The sequence below is a fragment of the Antechinus flavipes genome, chromosome 3 (genome assembly GCF_016432865.1).
Source record: "Antechinus flavipes isolate AdamAnt ecotype Samford, QLD, Australia chromosome 3, AdamAnt_v2, whole genome shotgun sequence".
Classification (NCBI taxonomy): Eukaryota; Metazoa; Chordata; class Mammalia; order Dasyuromorphia; family Dasyuridae; genus Antechinus; species Antechinus flavipes.
This window is the reverse complement of record NC_067400.1, coordinates 243,915,468-243,935,063: the sequence shown is the minus strand read 5'-3', so window position 1 is coordinate 243,935,063 and position 19,596 is coordinate 243,915,468. Positions and strand designations below refer to the sequence as shown.

Below are 19,596 nucleotides of genomic sequence, written 5' to 3'. Positions count from 1 at the left end.
TCCTTACTCCCTCCCCTAGATGGCAAATAATCCAATATATGTTAAACATGTTCATTTCTTCTATACATATTTCCACAATTATCATGCTGCACAAGAAAAATAAGATCAAAAATGGAAAAAAAATGAGAGAAAAAAATGCAATTAGCTAATTTCTTCATAACTAATTTGTAGCTAATTTAACATAACAGGGAACATCTGTATAGTATTAATGCTGAGAGTGATGTTTTTGGTTCTTATTTAAAATGTAACCCTCCCATAGCTTGATTTCTTTCAACCTTGGACCCATTACATATATATATATATATATATATATATATATATATACATACATACACACACACATATATATACCTATATATATAGGTATATATATATATATATACGCATATATATGTATATATATGTGTGTATATATATATATAATTTGTAAAACAAAGTTTTATTAAAATTAAGATTTGTCTACATTTATATTAAAAACAAACAAAAATATTATTAGAAAAAAGTGAATAAAAAACCCAAAGACATACAATTTATAATGTGTATTATCACAAGTAACTTAATCATTAAATGCATCATTAGGGGCCCCATTTTAATTTGCCTTTCTGGTTTAAATCACACATATTCCTAAATTGTGTTTTTTAAAATGAGTCTTTATTGATGTCTTTTGTTTCTCATAATCATGTATTTCTATTCATGATTCCATGTATTCCTTTCTTTCTTATTCCCAGAGAGCAACCACAAATAATAGGTTTTTTAAAAAACTTTTTTTACATTTACTTTTAATTTTTTTCAATTGCAAGTAAACAAAACTTTTTAACATTAATTTAAAAAATTTTTAGTTCCAAATTCTCTCTCTTTTTTTCTTTTCTCCTCCCTCCTTGGTATATGTTAATTTTCTTTTGCCATATTGCAAAAGAAAACACATTAAAAAAAATGACAAAACTTGAAAAAGAAAATGGTTCAAATGGCATCCAGACTCTGCCAGTTCTTTTTTTGGAGCTGGATAGCATTTTTCATCATAATCCTTAAATTGCCTTGGATCTTTGTATTGAGAATGGCTAAGTCATTCACAGTTGATCATTGTACAGTATTGCTATTATTGTGTACAGTGTTCTCTAGGTTCTGTCCATTTCACTTTGCAGCAATTCATGTAACTCTTCTCAGATTTTTTTGAAATCATCCTGTTCATCATTTTTTATAGCACAATAGTATTCTATCATAATTATATACCACAACTTGTCCAGCCATTCCACAATTGATGCTCATCATCCCCTCAATTTTCAATTCTTTATTACTTGAAAAAACAGCTGCTTTAAATATTTGTGTACTTTTTTGTGTCCTTTTCCTATTTCTTTGATCTTTTTGATTTACAGACCTAATAGTGGTATTGCTGGCTCAAGCACTATGCAGTGATATAGCTTTTTGAGCATAGTTACAAATTGCTCTCTAGTATGGTTAGATCAGTTAACAACTCCACCAGCAGTGCATTAGTATCCCTATTTTTCCACATCCCCTCTAATATTTGTCAATTTTTTTTGTCATATTAGTCAATCTGATAGACATGAAGTGGTACCTCAGAGTTGTTTTAATTTTCATTTCTTTAATCAAGAGTGAGTACTTTTCTCTTTCACTATAATTAACTTTGATTTCTCTGAAAACCGCCTGTTCATATCCTTTTTACTATCAATTGCAGAATTACATTTTTTTTTTTTTAGAAATTGGACTTAGTTCTTTATATATTTGAGGCCTTTATCAGAGAAATTTGCTGTAAAAATTGTATCCTACTTTCCTATTCTTCTAATTTTGGCTGCATTGGTTTTATTTGTGTGACATAATCAAATTATCCCTTTTATATCCAGAAATGTTCTCTATCTCTTGTTTGATTATAAATTCTATAAATTCTAAATTACCCTTATCTATAAATTGACAGGTAAAATAATCCATGTGGGACAGCTAAATGGCATAGGAGATAGAGTGCTGGATGTAGAGTCAGAAAGACCCAAGTTCAGGTATGGCTTCAAATACTTCCTAGCTGTGCGATCCTGGGCAAGTCATTTCATCCTGTTTATCTTAGTTTCTTCATCTATAAAATAAGAAAGCGGCAAACCACTCTAGTATTTTTGCCCAAAAAAATACCCAAATGGGGTCACAAAGAATTGGACATAATTGAAACTATTGAACAACAAAAACAAAAACAAAAACAAAAAATTCCATGCTTCTCTAATTTGAAATAGCTTTTTTTTTTTTTTTAAAGAGAGGGAACTTTTGTCTTGTATCACTGCCTCCCTCACCATAATCTAGGTTTGCATTAGTGGTATCTTCTCATATCTTTTCATTCAAATCCTGCTTGATGTTTATAATTTTGTTACATTCATTTTTGATTTTTTGGTGTGTAGTTCTTTCCATTTATATGGTTGCAGTTAACATTTATGTTGTTTTCTTGATTCTGCTTATTTCACTCTTCTTTGTGTCATGTAGACTTTCTTTGCTTCTGTGTATTCATCACACCATTTCTTACAGCACAGTAATATTGAGTTACTTTCATGTACTACAATTTGTTTAACCATTCCTTAATTGATGAGCATCTACTTTGATTTCAATTCCTTGTTATCACAAAAATTGCAGCCTTAAATATTTGAGTACATCTAAGGTCTAAGCAGTGTTTAGTTAAAAGTGAAATCGTGGCATATAACTTGCCAGAGATAGTTATTAAATTGAACACTGAAAGAAGTCTTTAGTTGAAGCATTTTTCAATAATATGATCCAGGCATTTGGCAGTTAATTAAATGTGACAAAGAATAGGTAACGGTCTCTCCCTATAGTTTCTCAATTATCAATCTAAGTTGTTTGCATGGGTTTGATTATTACCTCTATATAGATAATTTTCAAATCTGTTACTCCCATCTCTAATTCAAGTTCTACATCTTCAGCTGCCTAATGGAATATTGTTATTTGAATATATAGTATGTTCAAGATGGAACTGATCTTCTTTCTCCCTAAATTGGTCCTTTTTCCTTTCTTCCCTCTTTCTGTTGATAGTTATACCATTCTTCTGGTTACTCAGGCTTGAAACTTTGTAGTCATCTTTGAATTTTTCATCTCCTTTAACCACTTGTATTTTGTTAATTGCTAAATCCTATCAATTCTTCTTGGTTCTGCTTCTACAATATTTCTCCTTTCTTTTCTTTCTTAGTTTCCTTCAAGGCTCAGTTTTAATGCTATCTGCTATCCTTCCACTATTTCCCTGTAAGTCTTCATTTAATTGATCTAGAATTTTGTAACTTACATTCTGACTGGTCTTCTTGCCACCATCTCTCTCTTTTCTAACTAATCCTTTACACAGATATCAATATAGTCTTTTTTTATTGAAGATTTTTATTTTCAAAACACATGTAAGGATAAGTTTTCATCACTGACCCTTGCAAAACCTTGTGATCCAATTCCTGCCCCCCTTTTCCTCCAACCCCTCCCATAGACAGCAAGCAAATCCTCTGTATATTAAACATAGTAAAAATATGTGTAAATCTAATATAGACATATATATTTATACAATTATCTTGTTGCACAAGAAAAATCAGACAGAGAAAGAAAATAAAATTCAAGCAAGCAACAACAAAAGAAGTACAAATGCCATGTTGTGATCCACACTCAGTTCCTACAGACCTCTCTCTAGGTGTAGATGGCTCTCATCATCATAAGATCAGATACCAATAGTCTTAATTCATAAGTCTGATCATGTTACTCCCCTGTTCAGAAACATTCATTGGCTTCATACTGTTTATAGGTAAAAACATAAATATTTTTTCTTGATATTAATTCAGATAATTAAATGAATCTGTGTGATCTCATCAATTTGGATATTCCCACTGATGATGCAGATTATAATGCATTCTGTCCATGTCCCTCCCACGAATTCCCCATGGGAAGCCAATCTAATGCTGATTGGGATCTTCCTTTTTTTATCCCCTGACGTTGAGTGGAAGAGTGCTTCAGCTATCCACCTGTTATCTCTTGCCCTTGCCAGGTGTATAAACCATTTTCTTTTTTGATTATTTATGTTCCTGATGATATCCTTTACTTCTTTTATTCTTTGAAGTTTTTTATTTGTTATATGTCACAGCCTGGTTCTACCTACCAAGCACCATGTTATTGCCCTTTATATTATACTCATTTTCATTTCTTTGGGTAAATCCACAGACCTCATCAACATTTCTGTATAATATCATTAAAATTTCAAAAGAAGAAGTAGAGGAATTTCACTTAAAATTACTACAGAATGTAGCCTACCTTCCAAGATAAACACAAGATCAGATCTATGGATAGAAGAAAAGTTCATGACCAGTGAATTGAGATGATTATAAATGATAAAGTGGATAATTGTGATTATATAAAATAAATTTTGTTTGCACAAATTTGATAAGGTGAATTTTAATAAGGAAACAACTGGAAAAAATCTTTACATCTAATTTCTTTAATAAAGTTCTCAATTTCAAGACACATATGGAAGTGTTTCAAATTTATAAGAAAAAGAGACTCGATTGATAGATGGTTTTAAGTATACAAACAAAAAAGTTCCCAGGAGAAGGCTACCTAAAGTCATATTAAAATGCTCCAACTCACAAATAATTAGGAAAATTCAAACAATTCTCTTCACAGTGGCAAAGAAAAAATGGAAAATGACAAATGTTGGAAAAGCTATGGAAAAACAGATATGTTGATGCATTGTGAATTGTATTCCTGTGAAGGAATACAATAGTTTTGGAAAACAAATTTGAATTATACAAAAAGTTGCTAAATAGTATGTGTCCTTTGATCCAGATAAATTACTGCTATCCATATATCTAAAAGACATAAACTAAAGAGGAAAAGACCCATGTAGTCAAAAAAACCAAGACCAAAACAAAATTGGAAACTAGCAAAAGCCCTAGCAATTGACGAATATATGAAGAAATTGTGTTATGAGTATGAATGAAGTACTATTGTGCTGTAAAAAAGACAATCAAAGACATATACATACTGATGCAAAGTGATGTAAGGACCAAAACAATTTATACAATAAGTGTTATAAAAATGAACAATTTTCAGTACTTTTATAAATTGATAAAGAATGAAACTAGCAGAATTGAGAGAACAATTTGCATAATAAGATTTGCTTGAAATCTGTATGGATTATGATAAATGCAATGATCTTGATTTAAAAGGACCAATGTTACAGAGAAGTGATGGATTTAAGGTACAGAATAAGGCACGTGTATTTTTGTATACAGCCACTGGGGGAATTTGTTTCTACTTGGCTATGAACTTGTTAAGGAAATTTTTTCTTTTCCTTAGAATTTCCCCAATGTGAGAGTGGGGGGGATATATGCATGGGAGAAAATTAGATTTCTATTAATTTAAAACAATAAAGACATTTTTTGTGCTATAAATGTTAAACATTTCATACACCTTCAGATGAAGATGCAGTATTTTCTTTAATTGTTTTACTTTGCTGCAAGAGGACTGTCATGAAGTGGGAATAATCTGTAAATATATTTAATGTAAAAATAAAACAACCAATAAAACTTAAAAGTGTTTAAAAAAAAGATTATGTTCCATATTTTGTAGCCACATAACATCACCAATGATTGGCTGTTAAAAAAGAATACTGGTATTTAAAATCAGTTCTAATCTGCCTTTCTAATCTGATTTCATATTAGTCCTGTTCATGGGCATTATTTTCCAGCCTAACTAGTTTGTCAGCTCCTCTATGAATCTGTCATATCATCTTCCATTTCCATGTACCCAAGTGGGCTGTAGTCTGAATCTGATTCTGTAATGTATTCTGTCCTTGTCTCTGGGTTTCACAGACTCCTTGTTCTTCAAATCTTCAGGTTTTTTTTTTTTTTTTTTTTTTGAAGCCCTTCTTTAAGCTTCTGTTTGAAAGTGGGTTTTTTTTTTTTCCTCAAGATTTTTCTAGTTTATTTTGCCTGGACTTCTCTTGTCTTATACTTTACCTTCTATTTTGCTTCCCTATACACGTAAAAAAGAATGAGTTGGAGAAGACTCCAAGGATTGTTTTAGACATTAAGATCACTTCTAAGTCAGATATTCTTTGATTCTGCAAAAATATACAGAAGGAAAAAGAGTCTAACTTATACTTAAATAGGAATCTTCCCTATGATATCCCTAAAAAGCCATGACTTAGCCTCCACTTAAAGACCTTTAGACAGCATGATCTGATGGAAATAGTGCATAAGTTTTATTAATTATAATTCTTCTTGAACTATTTATATAGTATTTGACATTATTGACCCTTCTCTTTCTTGATATTTCTTCTGGTTTTCATGATATTGACATGACACTGGGTTTTCATGACACTTGATTCTCTTCTTGCCAGTCAGGCTACTCTTTTGATGGATCTTTATCCATGTCATTCCCTCTAACTATGGGTGTACCTCAAGACCCTCTTCTCTCTTAATGACTTCATCAGTTTCTGTGTGTAATAGGATAATTATCAGGGTTTCACTCTTCCTCAGAAACATGGGTTAGGTTAGTTTTTCCATAGAATGTGGCCAAGCTCTTACCAGAGCATCTTTCTGTTAGTATTTTACTATTGAAAAGGCTTTTTGGTCACCATCCATATGGGGGTGTCTTCAGACTGTTTGAGTTAACACACTCTGCCCTGTTGACCCATTGTGTTTTCATTTGGAGATACAAGAGAGACTGTACCAATCCAAGTTAAGTGCTGAAGTCTTTGTTGAATATACTTCCCATGAGATAGCTAAGTAAACTCCCTTTTATTAAGTGTTGAATGGTCTGAGTTCCTTTTAATTTGTTCTAATATGAAACGTGAGTCAGATCCACCCTTAACATCACGGGTTAAATTTTCTTGATTTTTGTAACTAGTCTTAGTCTTAATCTAGTTCTGTATCACTAGCTGCCTACTGTATACTTTCAAGTAGAGGTTGCATAGACGTCTAAAGCTCAACATGACCAAAATAGAATTTATTATTTCTCTCCCTAGCCACTTCAGAATATTTTAAGGGTGCCACCATCTTTCTAGTCACCCAGGTTAGTAACCTTGGAATTATCCTTGTCTCTTCACTAAGAATTCCATTGACTTGCTGATGAATCCAGGAAAAGATTTTATTTTCTATTCTTGCAACAATAGGTATCTAAACTAGTAGGCATGCCCTTGAAGAGCAAAAGCATAGCCTTTTATTCTCTGTTCCTGTGTAATTCTTTTCTGTTACACCCAGTACTATAGAGGTTACAGACTAAGTGAAGCATCTAATTCCTCCATGGGAGTCTCCACCCCTAATTACATCTTCCCTTCTTGTGAGTTTGAGTCCTCATCCTTGATTATATCTTCCCTCCATGTGTGAGTCTTGAGTCTTCACACCATTACATCTTATAACATATTTTTTACTCTAATTTTTGTTTCCCCTTGTTCTACACTCTAATTTTTGTTTCCCCTTGCTCTTCTAACCTTTAGATTCCATTTCTTGGGTTTTAATTTCATTTTTTTCTGATTAAAGTTTCATTTTTCTAATTTAAATTTCATAATTCCGTGGAAACTAAGCTCTCACCCAGTTTTCACGATACCCAATATGTTGCTAAACCTTATTGATTCTATTTCTGCAACCCCTATCATAACCATCATTGTCCCTTCTCTCACATGGGAACCACTTTAATTCAGACCTTTCTTAGTTCTTGCCTGGGCTGTCTTCCTAATTGGTCTCTCCACCTCTAGGCTCTCACCTTTCCAATTAAAACTCCATTACACTGCCAAAGTGATATTCCTAAAGCACAAGTTTGAGCATGTCTTTCTTGTACTTAAGAAGCTCTAGTGGCTCTTTATTGCTTTTAGATTCAAATAAAAGCTCCTCTTTTTGTCAGTCAAAGCCATTCAGAATCTGGCTGCCTTTCCAAAATTATTAAGCATTATTCTCCTTCACACACATATATCTAAACTGGTTTACTGGCTATCTTGCAAATAAAACATTTTGTCTTCTATCTCCTTAATGAAAGGCTACCTTTCATAGCTGAAATGTATTCTCGCTTCACTTCTGCCTTGTAAGATCTCAACTTTCTTCAAAACATCTATATGAAGCTTTTCTAGATTCTTTCTCCAAGTCAACTATGAGTGCCTGCCACTCACTATTGTCTTTTATTTACTTTGTAATATTTTGTATTTTTGAAGATGTGTTTAGGTTGTTTCCCCAAAAAGAATGTAAACTTGAGGGCAGAGACTTTTTTTGTCCTAGCACAGTGCCTTGAACATAGTAGGTACTTAATAAAAAGATTAGTTGATTTTACATGGGAAGGACTGGCTTCAAATACCTGCATTGCCACTTAGAACATGTGGGACTTAATTCTCTGGGCCTCAGTTTCCTCAAGTGTAAAATTAGCTGGTTGGATTAGATGACCTTCAAGGAATTCCTCTCAGCTTTGGATCCTACAATCCAGATACTCTGATAGGGAACTCATTACATATTGAATCAACTCTTTTTTTGGACACCTGATTGTTAGGAAGTTTTTCCTTACATCTAGACTTCTCTCTGTAACTTCCACCTATTAGTTCTAGTTCTGCCCACTTTAGATCAAGCAGAATAATTCTAATATCTTTAACATGACAGCCTTTCACAGAATTAAACATAGATATCATGTTCCCTTTATTCTCTTCACCAGGCTACATATTCTCAGTTCATCCAAATAGTTCTTGTTGCCAGACCTTTCCCTTCCTTTATCACTCTCCTCTTGGAAATGCCCTAGTTTGTTTCAATATCCTTCTTAAATTGTGTCCCAGAACTGAATCCAGTAGTTTAGGTGTAGCCAGACTGAGACAAGGTTCGGTGGGATTATTGCTTCTTCATACTTTACCCCTACCAGCAATAACTGCTGAATAGTTGCTATGAATAGACAGGTGGGTACAGGAGCCCTGGAAGTGGCAGCACCCTCTATTCTACCAGTATTGGTTTTTTGAGCCCAACCATCATGGCTATCGTTCAGAGAGGCAACTCTTGTGAAGAGACAGCCATGCTCTTCAACTGTTGACCAACTGTCACAAAGCAGCCAGCATGGCTAAAGCACCAGGGGACTCTGTGAAGAGATACAGTAGGTAGTATGTGCCACCCAGTTTAAACTTTCATTTTAACTATCATTTCCCCTCAGACCTTGATGAAGTTGTAGTCCAGGACCCTGAAGCCAAGAGCCTTGGGGATAGCATTGTTTGCAGCATAGTACCTTTAGCCACTCTCCTGTGGAGAAATAACCCCTGTGGAGATGCAGCCTGGCAACGGCTCCTACAGGTGCTTTGGTGACAGCTACTAGAGACCCAGAAGGGAAAGGTCTTACCGCTAAAGATGCTGGTGACATTATCACCAAAGACACATTTGATACTGTCAGATAATTTAACACTAGAAATTAACATTAAATAAGAAGCATTACCTCCTGCTTTGTTGCCACACCTTGAGGACCATGAAATTTTCCATATGTATTATTGTCCTATTAGTATGGGAGCTCCTTCAGAACAGGGACTGTTTTCAGGAGTCCTCAAACTACGGCCCGCGGGCCAGATGCAGCAGCTGAGGACGTTTATCCCCCTCACCCAGGGTTATGAAGTTTCTTTATTTAAAGGCCCACAAAACAAAGTTTTTGTTTTTTACTATAGTCTGGCCCTCCAACAGTCTGAGGGACAGTGAACTGGCTCCCTATTTAAAAAGTTTGAGGACCCCTGGTTAGCTTTTCTATGTGTATTCTGTGCTTAGCTTCTAATGGGTACTTAGTGAGTGCTTCATTCTTTCAGTTGTTACTTTTGAACATTATACTTTTATTAATTTAGTCAGGTAACCTCATACTTTTATTAATTTAGTCAGATAACCTCAGAATCAGAAAGATTTTGAGTTCAGGTCCTACCTCTGACTCATATTTGTGTGACCTTGGTCACAGAGATTATTTATATAATCTGTTTTCTCCAGTCAACTCTGCAACTATAATTATATATATATATATATATATATACTTTATCAATGAAATGTACTAGTTACCTCGCTCCCCCCAAATTCTATTTTACTTTTTTGGCTGCCATATCATTTTGTAGACTCATTGAATTTGATGAAAAAGATGAAATTTAGACTTGTCTAAGGTCACACAGCTAATAAAAGTGGATCTAAGACCAGGGAGAGTTCTGATTCTAAATTCAGTAGTCTTTCCATTAGAGAATAGTGCCATGCTAATAATTTACTTGGGGATTTCAGTGTAGTCTGTGTATATTGTGTAATCATATATTCTGATTGTATACAACTTGGCATTCCAGTTTTTTCCCCCTCATATTGAAAAGGTAAGCAAAATATCAGTTATGCATGTGTAGTCATGTAGATCATATTTCCATGTTAGCCAGGTTGGAACCACCTCCCCCCAAACAAAATAAAACAAAACAAAACAAAACAAAAACCAAGCCAACAATAATAAACTAACCCAATTAATAATAAGAAATATAAAGAAGGAAAAGTATGCTTCAGTCCACACTCAGAGTTTATCAGTTCTCTCTCTGGAGATGGATATCATATTTTGATAATAAGAACTGAAATAGGGCAAATTTGTTAGTATCTTACATACAACATTTTTATTAGTGAGAGCAGAGAAATGGTATCAACTGTATTGCTATTTGATCTTTAAAGACATAATCAAACATTAGGGTTTTGTTATTTTCTCTGATAAAGTTTAGCAAATTCAAATGCCTACCCTTTCTCCTACTACTTCTAAGAAATAATTGGACAAACTTTTATCCAGAATAATCGGCAGCATTAAGAGTTAGAGTGTCCAGAAAGAGAGTAACAGTGCCAATATTCTTTGCTCTTTGTTCCTCTTCCTGGTTATTCAGGATATGTTTAATTCTGTGAGTAATATTTAAGGAATGTCATCCAGAAAAGAGTAGCCAGGATGATGAAAGGTCTTGAGGATTTCCTATACCAAGCTTAATTGAAGGAACTAGTGATATTTAGCCTAGAGAAGAGAAAATCAAATAGGGCTGTGATAGCTGTCTTGTGGATTAGACGAAATTTGGTTTGGGTGGATGTAGGAAAAATGTGTGTAGAGACATATTTAGGCACAGTTTAAGGAAAAACTTATTTTAAAAAATCAGTTTTGATATTCAAAAGTGAAATAAACTGCCACTTGAAGTCTTCATGGAAAAGGAGGATAGTCATTTTTGAAGAGTGTCATAAGGAGAGTTAGTTCATAGAGAGACTGAACTGCAAGACTTGTCCAGGTGAGATAATTAAAGTGAGTTTTGCCTTGTTAAAGACCATAGTGTGACTTTGCTAATCTGTGATGAGTGTGGTGATAAAAATTGGAAGTAAAAGAGAGGAATTGTGAGAATGATATATCTGATGGGTTACTAATAATACTTTTGTGGCTTTAGGCTACATTTAATGCTATTCCCCACATTTTGCTACTTTTAGATCATGTTTGTTGTGTTTGAAAGTTTCCATTCCATTTATGTTGGGTAAAGGCTACATATTATTTTAGTCCACTTATTCAATTTTGATACTATTTTTAACAGTTCTATCACTTCCAACCTATCCCCCCTATAAAGTACTCTTATAATAAAAAGTACATTACTAGTTTTTTTTAAAGATTCTGTTTCATTGGGGGGGGGGGAGGAGTCTTTTAAGAAGGTAATAGGAGGTAGTGGAAGTTGAGAGAGTTGAAGAAGAGCAAAAGAAGTGATCAGAACCAGATGTATTCAAGCATGGAAGTTCATTTTATGAGAGCATACTTGCTGGCTAGATGAATTTTTCAAAGCTAGATTATTGGTCACCGGATAACTGATTCAGAAAGTTGTGTGATGTTTGAGTCTTCCAAGTGAGCAAGGAAAAGTAGGGAAGAACTGTGAAAACTAGATAAACAATTTTGTAGGTCTATCTTTGAAGAAATCTTGTGAAGTATTTTTATGCCCAGAAGAAATTATAGAATTTATTTTGGGAAACACAAAGTAATTTCCAGAGAATTTGAATTCTAGTGTTTTTTTAATATTGTAGAAAATAATTTGGAACATTTTAAAGAGCAATTTTTTTCTTGTTAGTATTAAATTCTTTTTGTTTTCTTTGAAGGAGATGACACTTTTAAAGATTTTCAGTGGCTTTGCTGTCTGGTATTGGGAAAAGATACTGGGAAATATCTATGTTGTATAAAAAACAAACAAGTAAAAAGCAACTTAAAAGATGGTATACGTCAGTAAACTAGGAAGTAAAAATGACATGAATCTTTTAGAAAATTCATTATTTTTTCAGAGATCCATCATCTCTCCCTCACACTTACCCACCCCCAGTACAAAAACAGAAAAACAAAATGTATTAGAAACAGTATAGTCAACTAAAACAAATTTACACATTTCAACATCTTATATATATGTATATATAATACTTATATATACTTATAAAACATAGATATATGTGTACATACAGAGACACACACACATATACACACACAAACATATGTATAATTCATTCTGTTCTCCAAGTCTTATCACCTTTCTCTTAGAAGGGGAGTAGCATGTTGTGTCATGAGCTCTCTGGAATTGTGGAAGATTATTGAACAGTTGCTGAGTTCCTCAAAATTATTATCAGTATTATTATTATACAATATTGTTATCAAGGCACATTGATCTTTTCTATCAGTTCATAGAAAATTTTCCAGGTTGCTCTGAAACCATCTCTTTTGTCATTTCTAGTAGCACAATTATATTCAATCACATTAATATGCCATAACTTGGATTGATTACCAGTCAATAAGCAGCCTCTCAACCTGTATTTCTCAAACAGAGCTGCTGTTTAAAAAAAAAAAAAAGAGTACTTTCCCTCTTTGATATTTTTTTGATATAATGTATTCAATGAAAATTATTACTAGATCAGTCACTTATAAATTTTTTGTTATCAGAGGCTATCCATAAGTTTTTTGGATACAATTCCAAATTTTTTCGGGGGAGGGTGTGTGAGGCAATCAGGGTTAAGTGAGTTGTTCAGGGTCACACAGCTATTTAAATATCAAGTGTCCAAGGCTGTAGCTGTCCCAGATCGAAAATTATATCATAAAGCAGCAGTTACTAAAACCATCTGATATTGGCTAAGAAATAGCCTAGTTGATCTATGGAATAGGTTAGGTTCAAAGGACAAAACAGCCAATAACTTTAATAATCTAGTGTTTGACAAACCCAAAGACCCCAATTTCTGGGATAAGAATGCATTATTTGACAAAAATTGCTGGGAAAATTGGAAATTAGTATAGCAGAAACTAGGCATTGACCCATACTTAACACTGTACACCAAGATAAGGTCAAAATGGGTTCATGACCAAAATGGGCATAAAGAATGAGATTATAGATAAATTGGAAGAGCATAGGATAGTTTACCTCTCAGACCTGTGGAAGAGGGAGGAATTTATGACCAAAGAAGAACTAGAGATCACTATTGACCACAAAATAGAAACTTTTGATTATATCAAATTGAAAAGTTTTTGTACAAACAAAACAAATGCAGACAAGTTTAGAAGGGAAACAATAAACTGAGAAAACATTTTTCAATCAAAGGTTCTGATAAAGGCCTCATTTCCAAAATATATAGAGAATTGACTCTAATCTATAAGAAATCAAACCATTCTCCAATTGATAAATGGTCAAAGGATATGAACAGACAATTCTCAGACAAAGAAATTGAAACTATAGACATATGAAAATATGCTCCAAATCATTATTAATCAGAGAAATGCAAATTAAGACAACTCTGAGATACCACTACACACCTGTCAGATTGGCTAGAATGACAGGGAAAGATAATGGGGAATGTTGGAGGGGATATGGGAAAACAGGGACACTGATACATTGTTGATGGAATTGTGAACACATCCAGCCATTCTGGAGAGCAATTTGGAACTATGCTCAAAAAGTTATCAAACTGTGCATACCCTTTGATCCAGCAGTGTTTCTACTGGGCTTATACCCCAAAGAGATACTAAAGAAAGGAAAGGGACCTGTATGTGCCAAAATGTTTGTGGCAGCCCTGTTTGTAGTGGCTAGAAACTGGAAAATGAAAGGATGCCCATCAATTGGAGAATGGTTGAGTAAATTGTGGTATATGAATGTTATGGAATATTATTGTTCTGTAAGGAATGACCAGCAGGATGAATACAGAGAGGACTGGCGAGACTTACATGAACTGATGCTGAGTGAAATGAGCAGAACCAGGAGATCATTATATACCTCAATAATGATACTGTTTGAGGATGTATTCTGATGGAAGTGGATCTCTTCGATAAAGAGAGCTTTAATTGAGCAAAGATGGACAGAAGCAGCTACACCCAAAGAAAGAACACTGGAAAATGAATATAAACTGCTTGCATTTTTGTTTTTCTTCCTGGGTTATTTATACCTTCTGAATTCAATTCTCCCTGTGCAACAAGAAAACTGTTCGATTCTGCACACGTATATTATATTTAGGATATACTATAACCTAGTCAACATGTAAAGGACTGCTTACCATCTGGGGAAGGGGGTGGAGGGGAAAAATCGGAACAGAAGTGAATGTAAGGGATAATGCTGTAAAAAACTACCCTGGCATGGGTTCTATCAATAAAAAGTTATATAAAAAAAAAAGTGTCCAAGGCTGGATTTGAACTCGGATCCTCCTAACTCCAGAATCAGTACTCTATTCATTGCGTTACCTAGCTGCCCCCAGCTTGCTCTGTAAGAATTGCTGGATTTATTTATAGGTACACCTATAGTGCATTTACATACCTATGGAAAAACAGGTATGTAATCCTCTAGCATTTGCCATTTTCTTTTTTTCTTTTTTGCCAACATTGCCAATTTGATAGATACAAGGTAAAATCATATATAGTTTTTAATTTGCATTTCTCTAATTATTAGTGATCTGGAGCATTTTTTTCAAAATTATAGACTGCTTTAATTTCTCTCTCTGAAAACTGTTTATTAATACCCAGTGACCATTTAATATACTGATTAAATATTGGAAATATGACTTTTATTAGAAAACTTGGTGCAAATTTTCCCAATTATCTACTTCTCTTCTTATTGTAGGTGTGTTCGTTTTGTTTATGTAAAACAACTTTTAGTTTTATGTAGTCATATTTGTCCATTTTATTGCCTGTGATTCCTTCTAAGCATAGGTCGAAATGTGATTTCTTTTTTTCCCCCTTAATTTATTATGTTGCCCTTTATGTTTAAATCATATATATGTATATGTGTTTGTAAATATACATATACATATATACACATATGTGTATACATAATACATACATTTGGAGCTTTGTTCTGTGTAAGGTGTTGGTTTGTACCCACTTTCTGTTAGATTACTTTCCAGCAGTTTTTGTTGAATAGTATTAAATAATTTTATTGAATAATAACTCTCAAAAGTTTGGATCTTTAAATTTGTGAGATTGTATATTGTGTACTTAATTTGGTCTGCTTATTGGCCTATTTCTTAATCAGTGTCAAATTCTTGTGATTACTGCTTTGTAGTATGTAGAGATCTGGCACTGTTAAGCCCCCTTCTATTCTACCTTTCCCTTAACTCCCATTAATTCCCTTAAGATTCCTAATCTTTGGTTCCTCCAGATGAATGCTGTCACTATTGTTTTTTCTAGCTCTACAAAGTAATCCATTGCTGGTTTGATTGCTTTGTTTCTGAATAAATAAATTAATTTTAGTCCTGTTATTATTTTTTGTTATATTAGTTCAGGCTTCCCATGAACAATTAATATTTTTCCATTTGTTTAGATCTGCCTTTATTTGTGTAAAAAATATTTTATGTTGTATTCATATAATTTTTGTGTATATCTTAACAGGTAGATTGTCAATTACTTTATAAATTCTGTAGTTATTTTAAATAGAATTTTATATATTCCTGTTGGTTTTAATTGGTAATTTACATAAATGTTGATTATTTATATGAGTATATTTTATGACTTGGAAATTATTAGTTGTTATAAGTAGTTTTTTAATTAATTCTTCAGGGTGCTTTAAGAAAACCATCATGTCATCAGCAAAAAGGATACATTTATTTTCTTTTTGCTTTTGTTTATTTCCTCAGTTTCAGGATTTCTAGCACTGTATTAAATAGTAATAGTGATGATGGCTATCCTTTTTTTTTTTTTAAATAACTTTTTATTGATAGAAACCATGCCAGGGTAATTTTTTTTTACAGCATTATCCCTTGCACTCACTTCTGTTCCGATTTTTCCCCTCGCTCTCTCCACCCCCTCCCCCAGATGGCAAGCAGTCCTTTACATGTTGAATAGGTTACAGTATATCCTAGATACAATATACATGTGCAGAATCGAACAGTTCTCTTGTTGCACAGGGAGAATTGGATTCAGAAGGTATAAATAACCCGGGAAGAAAAACAAAAATGCAAGCAGTTTATATTCATTTCCCAGTGTTCTTTCTTTGGGTATAGCTGCTTCTGTCCATCCTTGATCAACTGAAACTGAATTAGCTCTCTTTATCGAAGAGATCCACTTCCATGATGATGGCTATCCTTGATTTACCTTGTTCTTACTAATTGAGTGTCATTTATTTTATTCCCATTACATAATTCTGGCTCTTGGTTTCAGATAGATACTAGTTATCAAGTTAAGGGAACCTCTGTTTATTACTATGCTTTCTCATTTGTTGCTGTTTTTTCCAGAATAAGAATAAGTGCTGTGGATCTTGTCAAAAACCTTTTCTGCATTAATTAACAAAATAAAATGATGATTGTTTTTGTTATATGACCAATTATTTCCCACTTAAACCAGGATTGCATTCCTGGTATAAATCCTTTCTTTTATGCTGTGTTGCTCTTGTAGTCTTATCAAAATTTTATTTAAAAATGAGTTTTCTATGTTTTGACTTTCTGGTTTAAGTATCAATAACATTTTTTGTATCGTAGAAGAAATTTGGCATGATCCCTTCATTTGGTATTTTTTCCCAAAACAATTTATTTAATGTTCGAATTAACTTCTTTACGCATTTTGTAGAATTTTTTTTTTTTGTAAATCCATCCAGGCTTTTTTGAGGAGGAAATTCATTTATGGCTTATTCAATTTCTTTTTCTGAACTTAGTGGAAATCTATTTCTTGTTTTCCAGATCTAGGAATTTTATATTTTTAAGAACTATTCATTCATTTTATTTAAGATTTTGGTTTTATTGGGATATAGTTTGGCAAAATAGTTTTTAATTTAATTTATCTCTTCAGTTGTGAATTCACTTTTTAACTTTTGATGATTTGGCATTTTGAAATTTTTGGCAATTTGATTTTCTTTTTTACAAACAAATTAGTGGGGGTAGCTAGGTGGTGCAGTGGATAGAGTACTAACCCTGAAGTCAGGTTCTGAGTTCAAATCTGGCCTCCGACATTTAACACTTCCTAGTTGTGTGGCCTTGGACAAGTCACTTAACCCCAATTGCCTTAGCAAAAAACAAACAAATTAGTGGTTTATCTGGATTAAAAAACTAATTTTTAGTTTTTTAAAACATACTTTTTGGCTTTCAATTTTATTATTCTTTGATGTTTAGCTTTTTTATTTTGTTGTGGGTTTTTTTAGCATTCTTTTGGATTACTGGTTTTTAAAAATTATATGCCTAATTCATTGATCTGTTCTTTTTCTCTTTTATTGATAAAGGTGTTTAGAGATCTACACTCAATCTAAAGGACTTCATTGGCTGAATCTCCCAAATTTTGGTATGTTGTCTCATTCCTTGTCATCTTTAATAAAAATGATCAGTTATTATATGTCTATGATTTTTTCCTGTCCTTAGAATTAAGCAATTTAGATTCTAGTTAATTTTTATTAGTTTATTGAATAGGCCTTTATTGAATGATTTTTATAGCACTGTTTTATAAAAGATTTTAAAATTTTAAATTTTTTGTTTAAATTAAATTAAAATTTTAAAACACAAAAAGAGTTCCTACAAAAATTTTTTGCACATGTGTTTCCTTTTCCCTCTTTTATGATATCTTTAGGATACACATCTAGTAGTGAGACTGCTAGATCAAAAGATATGCACAGTTTTATAGCCCTTTGGGCATTGTTCCAAATTGCTCTCGAGTTGGATCAGTTCACAACTCCACCAACAATCTGTTAGGATGCTCATTTTAAAAAATATTATTTTAAATTAAAATTTAAAAAATTAACCTAACTGCTCCTTCTCTCCCTTTCATTTTCCCTCACCCCCACTGAAAAAAGCAGAAAAACAAAATCTTTTGTTACAAATAGATATAATCAAAACAAACCTACACATTAAGCATGTTTCCCTCCTTCCTACTCCCATGTCTGTCTGTCTTTCTCTTTACATACATACATGTATATAGATACAAATGTCATTTAATCTGCTCTTTTATATATCACTTCTTTATCAGAAGTTGAGAGGTATGTGCTATCATGAGTCTTTTAGAATTGTGGGTAGAATTTATATTGATCAGTGTTTCTAAGCCTTTCAAAGTTGACTATATCGTTATAGCATTGTTTTGATTGTATAAATTGTTGTCCTCATTTTGCTCACTTCACTTTTTATCAGTTTATACAAATCTTCCTATTTGCTACACAAAGGAGATACAATGAATATTTTTCTGCATATGAATCCTTGTCTTTTTTCTTTAATATCTTTGGGATATAGACCTAGTAGTAGTACCACTGAGGAAAAAGACATATGCAGTTTAATAACTTTTGTGACATAATTCCAGTTTGCTTTCCAGAATTGCTGGATCAAGTCATAGTTCTACTAATATATCTGTTTTCCCACTGTCCCTCCAGTATTTGTTATTTTCCGTTTTTTTTTTTTTTTTTTTTTTTTTGGTTAACATAGCAAATATGATGGGTATAAAATAGAACCTCAGAGTTGTTTTAATTTTCATTTCTCTAATTGTTAGTTTTTTTAGATCATTTTTATATAGCTTTTGATAACTTGGCTTTCTTACTCTAAAAACTGCCCGTTCTTATCTTTTGACCATTAATCATTTGGACAATAAGTCTTATTCTTATAAATTTGACTCAGTTCCCTTTATATCTTAGAAATAAGACCTTTATCAGAAAAACTCTATACAAATTTTTTTTTCTCCTAGTTATCTGCTTCTCTAATAATTTTACTTTTCTGTATGAATTTACAGTTAGGATCATTATTTATTTCCTTCCATCCTCTCCTTATATTCTTCTATTTCCTGGCCCCTTTATATAAAGAAGAGGAAGGTTTGAGCATGGAGTGTGCCCCATACATGTATTCTGTGTTTGATACAGTCTCATTCTGTTTCTCTGCCTCCTTTTTTTCCTTTCACTTAGAGGTCAATCACAAGCTCTCTCTTTTTTTTTTCTTTTAAATCTTTCATTGCCATTGACTCTCTGTTTATTTTGCTATGATTAATATTTCTGGTATTCTGCCTTTCTTCTATCTTCATTCCTTCCCTTCTCTGACTCTATTGAGTGAAATATATTTTTGTATCTTATTTGTGTGTGTGTGTGTGTGTGTGTGTGTGTGTGTGTGTGTGTGTGTATTTTCTTCTAATTCATTCGAGAGTGAGAATCAAGTGAGGCTGCTTCCTGTACCCATTCTTGTTTTTTAC

The 19,596-nt window shown here is 32.8% G+C and overlaps 1 protein-coding gene and 1 pseudogene across 2 annotated transcripts in view; both read left to right on the top strand.

The window, feature by feature from the left end:
* The window catches only part of AGPAT3 (1-acylglycerol-3-phosphate O-acyltransferase 3), a 144,914-nt gene that overhangs the window by 8,515 nt on the left and 116,803 nt on the right, over nt 1–19,596 (top strand). For both annotated transcript variants that reach the window (XM_051984789.1, XM_051984786.1), the window contains exon 2: nt 17,663–17,721. The gene's annotated coding sequence lies outside the window, so the exon portion shown is untranslated. The remainder of the gene's footprint in view (nt 1–17,662; nt 17,722–19,596) is intronic.
* LOC127557137 (pyruvate dehydrogenase E1 component subunit alpha, mitochondrial-like) overlaps nt 1–19,596 on the top strand; it is an 89,602-nt pseudogene that overhangs the window by 6,815 nt on the left and 63,191 nt on the right.